Source organism: Thermobia domestica, chromosome 3 (genome assembly GCF_964235325.1).
Source record: "Thermobia domestica chromosome 3, izTheDome1.hap1.1, whole genome shotgun sequence".
Classification (NCBI taxonomy): Eukaryota; Metazoa; Arthropoda; class Insecta; order Zygentoma; family Lepismatidae; genus Thermobia; species Thermobia domestica.
The window spans coordinates 122898792-122909277 of NC_137456.1; positions in this window are offsets into that span (position 1 = coordinate 122898792).

Consider the following 10486-nt stretch of genomic DNA (forward strand, 5'->3'; position numbering starts at 1 on the left):
TGTCTGCTATTTTATTGTCGGTTCCTTTAACACAAAATAGGTTAATGACTTAACAGAAGTTATTTCTAAATTTCCTCGAAATCGGGTAAGCAAACAATCTGTATCATAAATTTTATCAAAATTTTGATGTAGGGAGAGAAGTTTTCGTTGAGCAGGCATCGTCTCCCCTTAAAGGTGACTGCTCAACCTGTTTTCCGAGGCCTAACAATTGTTAGTCGAAACGGAAGGATTACTACTGTTGTTCATTGCTTCAACAGTTACAGAGGGATAAGGCGGATGTAAAGAAGAGGTGACTGACGTCATCACTGGAATGTGAAAAGGGAAAGGAGAACTCACAACAGGTACAGGAGGACCTTGCACAAATGGTGGTTTGATATTATAATCCCTGGTATGATGTATGGCAGCGGTATATTTCCATACATCATAGGTGAAGTTTGAAATTTCCGAAACAGGTTGATTTTTCTTAATTTCGTTTCCTCCCCAACTTCTCTTAAATTTTCGATTACTCTTCCAGTTCCGGCGTTGTACATTTCCAGTTCCATTTCTAAATAATTGATTATTTGAAAGAGTTTCTTTTACAGAACTTTCGACGTTCATCGGATCTGTTTGCACCGCATTATCTATACTAGCTCTTTTTCTTTGATTAACAAAGGTTTGTCTCACATTCGGTTGTTTCCTGATTTGGAATTTTGAACCACTGTGACTATCAAGCTGGCTGTTAGGACTACATTCCAGTTCGGCTATTCTAAGAATCAAATCTTGGACATTACTAACCGACCCTAACTTCAGAATTTTTGATTCCTCTGTAGGTAAACATTCTAAAATCAGATCTTTTAGTTCTTGATCCGATGGCACAGTCACAGTAGAATTATATGTTTCTACGATATAACGGACAAAGTCCAGCAATGAAGAATATTTTGTGCGATCATATCTCAACGAATAGAGACGACGTTTCTGTGCCCTCTCCATCCGTTCGGATATATATTGCAGTCTGAAGAACTTAACAAAATCTTGAAAGGTTTCTATTTTTTTTTATTTGGTTCGCGACACACCGATACCAAAATTTTGCGGATTTTTTTTTTCAAATTCCATATTAACGGTAGTCTCGTTGAGTTCGCGCCACTTTCGGCTGTCTTCAGCTTGTTGCCCTTTTACATAAATTTTACTTTCTAGGTTACACAAGGCCATAAAAAAATGCATAAACCAGGGTGTTAACCCTTCTTTGCATCCTACACTATTTAGAAAAACATCACAAAACACAAACTAGTGAACTCATAACAATAACAAAACAAGCCAAAATTCAAGTTCACAATTGCAATTGTAGGAGGAGCTAATACAGGCGGTGAGACTTTGGCCTGTCTGATTCTATGAAGTGCCTCTAGCCACTTCCAGCAGTATTTTCCCGCTAATATATGCCTTTGGCCCTGACTAGAACAATTTCCTACTAACCATTTGAATACTTTTGACCTATTTAGCTGGAATTTCATATTTAGTATTCTGTTAGGTTTATATATTTCTTTTCTTCGTTTCCGATTATGAGCCATTCTTCTATCAACGATACAAAAGGAAATATCAATGTCATCTGACATCTGAGATATTACAGTGTCGGTCTCAATAAAGTTTGCTACCCTGTTACATTGTTTTCTCTGATAATGTGCATATCTTAAAGAGCTACTATTTACATTAGCAATCATTCTTTGGGGTTCTATTAATAAATCTTCCTTATCACTAATACTACTATAATCTAAGTAATCTACAACTACATCTAAATTTTCACAACAATCAGTCTCATCGATTACATTCTTATCAATTACATCTAAATGAGACATATCCCGAGCTTTCAGAGCATCGGAATCTTTATTTGTTTCTGAATTAATTTCTTTCGATTCATTTAAAATAATACTAGAATTATCTAAAGTTTCCTTTCTTGTTCCTGCAACACAATCAGCTATTTCAGACCCCATAGCTCTTATTTCAGTTTTAAGGTTAGCAAATTCAGATCTAACTTCGTTTCTAAATGCCGACATTGCTGACATATCGTTAGACATTTTTAGCATTTCTGATTCTAACTCACACATATGCGCGGATAATTTAGTATCAATCTTTGTCTCTAATCCACTAATCAGGTTTTTTAAAGTTTCCAGAAGTGGACCCCCACTAATTTCGATTGTCGGTACACTTTTCACTCCTCTATCCTCCTTATTAGCAGCACTGGCACCTTCACTAACTTCATCAACTGAATTTCTTTCTCTTTGTGCCTGACAGTTTAAACAATACCAGCTACCATCATTTTCTTTCAATATTTTAAGTTCTTCTGACGATAGTTGCACACAATTTGTATGGAACCAATTTCCACATATTTCACAGTTTATTGATATATCATTATTAGAATCACCTGTACTCTCACAACAACTATGTTTCTCAGGTGCATGTCGATCCATACTCGACTTACTAAGACTCATATTTTTCATCATATAGGCCACACATCTCAAACATTCCCCAACAAAATCTCCACCAATGAGTAATTTACAATATCTAATTTGCGAAAGCAACAGCCTTACAAATTCTAATAACGGTAGTACATATCTTAGTCATAACTATAAATATTATACAAATCCTAAAGCTGAAGGTCGCCAATTTTGTAACGCACCTTTTTATGCGTTTCCATGGAAATAGATTTTTGTCCTGGATTGCCAATTTTGTAACACTTAATTTTTCTCATCACAAGAAGAAGAAAGCCTGAATAACGAATCTCATAATGAACTCTCGTAATGAATCGAAATTCTGAATGATATGGACAATTCTGTAAGATTTACTTTCATGTCATATATATATATATATAAAAATCACGACTATAAAACTATTTTTATAGTTTATATTCAACGCATTCTGGCTCGTCTTCCAGAGTCCTTCTAAGGTAGTACCCGCACGTGAGAACTTATAAAGCATTATTTGTCTACTTACGCTTAACTGCCATGATTATTTGATTTAACTTGTTTATAAGGCTAAATTATGTAGTCCCACTTTATATCAGCGATCTCGTTTATTATTTTTCAGGTAACGACATACAGGAGAAAAAAAAAGATTTTGACATTATTAACAATAGAGCTTACATCAAATGTCATCTATTTAAAAAAAAATATATATATATATATATCCAACAACATAATTACAAGATTTCAAAGAAAATAAATCTGTATTCTTTTGACAGTAAAATAAAATTATACAGTTCATGTTATCTGTTTTGTTTCTATAAGTACCTCATTGTAGTATCACATAAAGCGAACTTTGATGCTATTCTAGACTGATTTACAATCATCTAAACGTAAGCTAAATATGGCACATTGCAATGTGAAAAAAAAATATACAGTACATTGTAATTCTCCTTGTTTCACAAGATCCTTATTTCATGACTCCTCATGAATGTGCGATTAACAATTAGGCTGTCTTTATCAAAAATATGGGTTTATATGAGCGATTATTTATCCTCTATTGTGTTCCACCATTTTATATTCTTTCTCACACTCATTATAAAAGAAAATAGTGGCAGATATGAGGCATCACTCTATATACGGCCATAGCGTTGAATCTCTCAACTCAACCTCAAAACCCAAAATAATGAAGAAATGGAAACGTGAACTATATACAAATGAAACATGCATGCACTACAAAAAAAAAAAAAAAATTCTACCAGACAGCACTAGTGACACATATTGTTTTGTTGGGAGAATTTAAAAAAAAGAGAGTTTCAAAATTGCAGTGCCAAGAAAAGAATCACTTCAACATAACAGATCAGTCTATCATAAATGAGTAAGTAAGTAAGTAAGTGCAACAAGCTGATGCCGTGAGTACATCTACAAATGAGGTAATGCTTTCATTATTAGGTGTCAGTAACCTGATCCTAATAGAATACAAAACAAAAATTATGATTAAGTTCCGTACTTGGATTTTCTTTTAACATTTTATTTGCTTATCTCTACGGTTCAGACTATTTAGATAGTAGGAAACCTAACACTTGGCTTTATACATCGTTACCATAGCAACAGAAACTGTTTATGATCGCTGTCATATTTCTCTAGAATTCTGAGAGACTACATTAGTGGAGAGACAATTGCGGAATGTTTAAGATGTGTGAAGCCGCACACAAATTAACTTGACATTGTTATATTCGCCATTATTAACACACACAAATATTAGAACACTGTTATTCAAAAGTTACTTGGATAGGAAACTATTATTACGATGGTAGCATAAAAGTCGCCATATTGGTTTTTACTAATAGCTGCGAGTTCCTGACTGTCTATAAATTTAAAGAAAATTCGGGTTACCTGAATTCCACAAAGTTAACCGTCGTTAGCAATCTCCTGACACCACCAAACTCCACTCCTCTTTACGGGGTGACTTCTGGCCGCATCATGACGCTGCTCCCGACAATACAGGTTCACCATCCAGTTCCATGATTAACAAGGCGAACATTCAAAAGTGACGACTAATATCCACATGAGGTTGAATCTAATTTAGAATTGGAGCTTATCCTTTTATCTAAACACACCAGGTTAGTCCAAGAATGCCTAATTTCTTTTCACAGGTTAGCCAAAAGATCGTGCAATTTCGAATAATAAATTTCTAAAGATAAAAGCTCCAAGTCGTCACATTCTTTCTTAAAATAACTGAATTCTTCTCTTCTTTTTTTTTAAAACAAAAACGCAGCGTAATACTTGTAGTAATGTAAACAAATGAAAAGAAGTGAATTATATAATATGTAATGTAGAGAAGAACTTCGTTTTCATATAAATTTCATTTAAGGTAGGCCTAAAATATTTATACACGTGTATTTACATTTCCATATAATGGCAAAATTTATTCGTGAAGCTGCAGTTATTATTATAGGTTATATTTGAAAGTAAAAGGGTCCTACACAATTTTTATTGCAATGAGTAGTGATGTTAAAATTTCAACTTCAATGTAATAATTACTTAATAAGATTTCTCTCCACTAACGAAGTCCTGCAGATGTAGTATACACGGGTCAATAATATGTACCAAGCAATTTGAAACGTGTGTTTCTGTATAAATATTTAATTTTAATTTAGATCGATGCCTAACTAATTTATGAATATAATCACATAGCCTACCGCGCAGGTAGAGAATACACACACCCAGGCTATGGTGCATGTCAACATTACGTAGGCCAGGTCAACATTACGTAGGCCACGTATGGTATCAATATAAAATAATAACTATAACGAACGAATCATGGATAACAACAAACTAAACACAACTTAGTGTTTTTACCTAACACAACCTGAAATAAAGAAAATTCAAACACTTTACAACAATAAGGAAAATAGAATGTGACGTTACCAGTGTACGTTACAACCTAACAGCACAATTACATAGCAGGCATATGAATATCATGTTCCTTCAGGTACATGGGAATGTGTCCAGTATGTGCCTTATGTACCTCTGACAAGTGATAGTCATCTCGGACATGGATGACAAGTGATAGTCACAGTCTATGTTCGCCCCTACGCACATGCATGACATACACTTGGGAACGTGCCTAGTATGTTCCAGGTATGTTTCCCATGCCGTAAGCATCAATGAACCACAACATTATTACCCCAAAATATGTTAAATCGCCTATATGCGTAATGTGTTTACATTAAGGTGAGTCTAAAAACACTTTAAACAAGTAAAAAAAATGTACCCCTAGGTGGGCGCGAACCACCAACCTATGGATTGCTATCCACGTGCTCTTCTGACTTGGCCACGGAAGCCATGAAGAGAATGTCGCTTGTAGAGGGATAAATTGTTGACGTCTTTTGAATTTGCCTAATCAGAGTGCTCCTTTAACCGTGTATATTCGACGATAACCGATTGGGATCAGATAAAATCTGCTCGCTTTGTAATTTTATAACAAATTAACGAGTGTCTATTTACTTTCTTCCATATTCGCTTTCAAATGATCGGCGACAGTTGTCATTTAATAAAGTTGATGTGTTTGTTGCTCCTAGTACACAATCGCTTAGAAAAAGAAGCAAGAAATGAATCAAAAGTGGGAGATGAATTTAGAACACATAAATGGCGCATGCCTAGCACATCTTGTGCTGTTATGGTATTTGAAACAGTATGTACCAAAAGAACGTACCTAGAACATGACACATATATTCCCCAAGTGACCACATAAAAACAAATGACTTTTGCGAAACTAAGCCAGGTATATAAATGCTATATTTTTGGTACATAGTTGCAAATATCAATTAGGTGTAACAAGAACCTAAAACATTAGGTAGTTGTAGTACATAGTTAGTTCATGAGTATCATGTCAAGTGTCAGGTACCTAAAGGGTACCTAAAAGGTGTCGGGTACCATGGGACACCTAAATGGCACATGCCTAGCACATGTTGTGCTGTTAGGGTATACACGGTCTGACCAAACACTGATCTAGCTTTTTACTATTTGGACATGAGCCTAGAATTCCAACGATATGCACATTTGGTTCTAAACAAAACCTACAAGTTGACAAAGAAAATTAACAGCAATTAGAAAAAAGTGCAAATCAATTTGGAACATGCATATATTAAACAAAAGGAATTTTATGATAAACGTCATAAACAAACATCCTACAAACCAGAAGATCTTGTTTCAGTTTATTTCCCTACAACAAAACATGGTCACCCCGAACATTTCACTAGTCATTACGAGGGACCGGCAGAAATAAAACAGAAACTTAATCGAAATTTATGCAGAGTCGAAGTACCTTCCAAATTCAGAAACAAAATACATTATATCTCGATAGATCGTTAAAAGCCATTTTATGCCGAATAAACATCATTTTGTTCGGACTTCTACATAGCCACAAATAGAAGAGGAATAAAACAAAATTGCAAGTATTTATCAGCAGCACAGGAATATGGACCAGGAGCAGAAGAAAAGAAGAAAAAAGAAAACAACAGAAAAGCTGCACTAACACTGGTAAAATCGCATTTTTTAAATTTCACTTATAAAATTAATATCATCCCGTTATTCAACTTCGCTGCAACAGTTTTCCGTTGAGCTTGCTATCTGCAAATTCAACACCTTTTTTTTTTTTTCACATCTTATTTAGTTCCAAAAGTCATTAATCCATGCTAGGACAAAATACAATACTTTCTTGTTTCTAACATCGCTTCTTCAATGTGAATAGCATGATTGCTTATTACGTCACTTTTCTTTTTCCCATACAGAGTGTTCATGAAATCAGGCTTCTGGCAATCTTATGCAGTGACCAAAAATTCACGTTTTCTATTTCCTTTTTTAAAAGAAAAGTTTTCAAGATTCTAATTCCGGTCATTCTCCTTTCCTTAATTCTTATCATAATAATAACCTATTTGTGCCTCATCTTTAATAAGTCCCATTATAAAGGCAAAAGTTTAACGAATCATATAGACATTTCATTACCTTTGGAAAGACTTCGGAGACCTCATCGGTGCCTCCTACTCATATTGATCATCATACAGTCTCGATCGAAAATACCGAATGTGACATTAACATAGAGACCGATTCTAGTGAACAAAAAACTCGATCAATACCCACAATTAGTGAACTAGTGTACATTTATTAAATACAGTTATGGCACTTTCTCGCCACTCTGAGGAAAGTGATAATGACAATTTGATCCTGCTTAGCCGGAACAGAAAAATACTGCTATTACCATTCATTGTATAGTTTTCACAACAAAATGTTTTTAGTGATTTTATAGTGTTTTACAGTGTCTTTAACAGTGTTTACATTATAAAATGTTTTCAAGTGTATCAATGTTTTTGTGAAACTTAACTACCATTCATTACAACTATGATTTTTTAAAAAAAATAATCTTGCAGATTATTTTTTTCCAGTGTGGGGGTGTAAGGATCCCCACATCACAACATGAGCACCTGTTTACGAACGACATGTGCTAACGTTCAAAAACAAACAGACGATACACCAAACAGGAAGAAGACGAAGCGGACACAAAGAAGACGAACCACCCGAAGAGGGCCCATAAAAGACGAACTACAGAGGAAGGATGCATCAGTTGATCACTGATCGCCAACTCACCTCGGCTCTGGAGGTCGCTTTGGACAAAGGGGCTATACCTTTCCTAACATTCCTGAAGGCTGCTATGAAGCTAAGGGGATTCCTCGACACAACCTAATCTCGCAAGGCTGCTTTGAGTGAGGTTTCCTTGCACCATAACCTGGAGTCCTATAAGACGCCCCAGCGGCTGCCTTGAGCGAAGTGGTTCCCGTAGGAAATGACATTTCCTTCAACCTTGGTCATAATAGAGACTTTGTTACATGAACTTTGTAAAGCACAAAGATTATTTTGTATTTTATAATAGATGAAGGGCTAAATTCTCGGTCCATTATTGACTCTACCTACAAGACATCACTATATTTAATATTCACTGGGAATATTTCTACACTTTTTGACATACTTTTACATTTTTATAACATACCCCCTTCTTTGAATCGCCACCAACAAACAATCTTGCCCTCTCCGCTAGTCTAGTGGCTAGAACGCAAGCCTTTGGCGATTGGGGTCCCGCCCGGAGGGAGAACACTGAACGACCAAAGCGGTTCGTATTCCTCTATAAACAGTAGTTCTACGTCTACTTTAGCCTAAATGGCATAAACCAAAAAAAAATCTTATCACCCCTTCCTTTAGTTAACAGTAAAGGTCAGTTTTGTTCCCAACGGAGTAATATTGCAGTAATTACAGTAATTCATACGTAATCAACGTGTATATCATTTAATTATTAGGTGAACTAGTGGTCAGCGGTATACTCGTAATACCTAATTTTGTATAGTTTACTACTTATGGATGCCCAAATACGTGAACTTTATATACCGAAACATTGAAGTGTAAAAGTGCGCAGAACTTTTTTAAAATTTTTTTTACTCTTTAGTTCTCCAGTCTCCTCGCACTTCGATTCCTTGGTTTCGCACTCTGATGAAAGTATTAAATACCGGCAGGAAAAATACTAATTTATTACCTATCTTTTAGGCGCCCCTCCAACCATGCCCCCAGGGCACGTGCCTCGTTTTCTCCCTCATAGTTGCGGCTCTGAGCTACATAAGTAATACACAATGGTTACGCATTGCTTCGACTTATAAATACTATAAAGAAAGGAAGAAGGAAACTTTCCAAAAGAAACAATCACGAGATTGAAAATAAGGTATGAAAGGCAACACGTTTGTATGAAAATGAAGTGAAACACACACCGGTCTATGCTTTCACGCAGCAGACGTATTGTTTGGAACCCAAAAATGTGACTTCTGGAATCTTACACTTACGTTCACAGCGGAAGCGACGAAGTGGCTTGACTCATCCATTGTAGCTTCCCCCACCGAACATCACCCCCAGAAACTTACTGTGATACCATTCCCAAAACACACTTTTATTCAGTCCTCCGTACTAACGGACTCCGTACGAACAGAAACAAAGACAAACAACCAACACTAACGCACAAGTGAACAGAAACAGATCAAACACAACTCAAAGAGAGAATCCAGAAGATAAAGGAAAGACATTTAGTGAAAAACGAAAGGTAGATTCACCAGCTGAGAAGGAAAGGAGCGGGAAAAGGAAAAAAGAAGTTTCACCAACCAAACTCAATGTCAGCATGAGTTTAAATGAGCAAAAGGGAAATATCTCTGGAGATGAGGTCGAAGGAGAAAAGGATCAAGAAGAAGACAACGATGTTGAAATTAGTAAGGACTACGAAACGGCCATGGATTTTGTTGGCCAAGCAGTCAGAAAAAGCAAAGCCAGTTCAACGATAGCTAAAAGCATCAAGAAGCATTTAGCCAAATGGTTAATGAAGCAATCAAAACCAGAAGGTGTCAACCAATACCTAAGGACCGAAATAAATAAGCTCAGAGATGAAAATGAAAAATTAAAGATCGAAATCACCAAATTACAAAACGACAAGGAAAAAACCACAGAAGAGAGGCCACTGTATTCCGCAATCCTTGCAGGATCAAAGGAAGAAGTACAAACAAGTAAAAGAACTCAGGAAATTGAACAAGCACGAACGAAACAAAAGCCAACCATCTTTCTAAAAGCGAATGGGTATGAGGAAATAAAGGAGGTAAAGAGAAAATTGTTTCAAGCTGTCAATCCAGCTAAAGAGAAAATCAAAATTTCATCGGTTAAAACAATGAAAAATGCAATCATTGTAGAAACAGCCACTGAAAAAGACATGAGAAGCTTAGTAAATAACAAGAAGCTAAACGAAACCGTTGTAGTAGAAAAACCGAAGAAGAAGAAACCATTATTGATTATATACAACATTCCAGCTGATTTCAAAGATGAAGAGATCGTCGAAACTTTAGTGGAGCAAAACTTTGACGAGCAAGAAATGACAGAAGCAATCAAAGAAATTAAACCTAGATTTAGGACCGGACCAAAAAAACAAACTAAATGTCATCTAGTTATTGAAGCAACTTCCCAAATTAGAA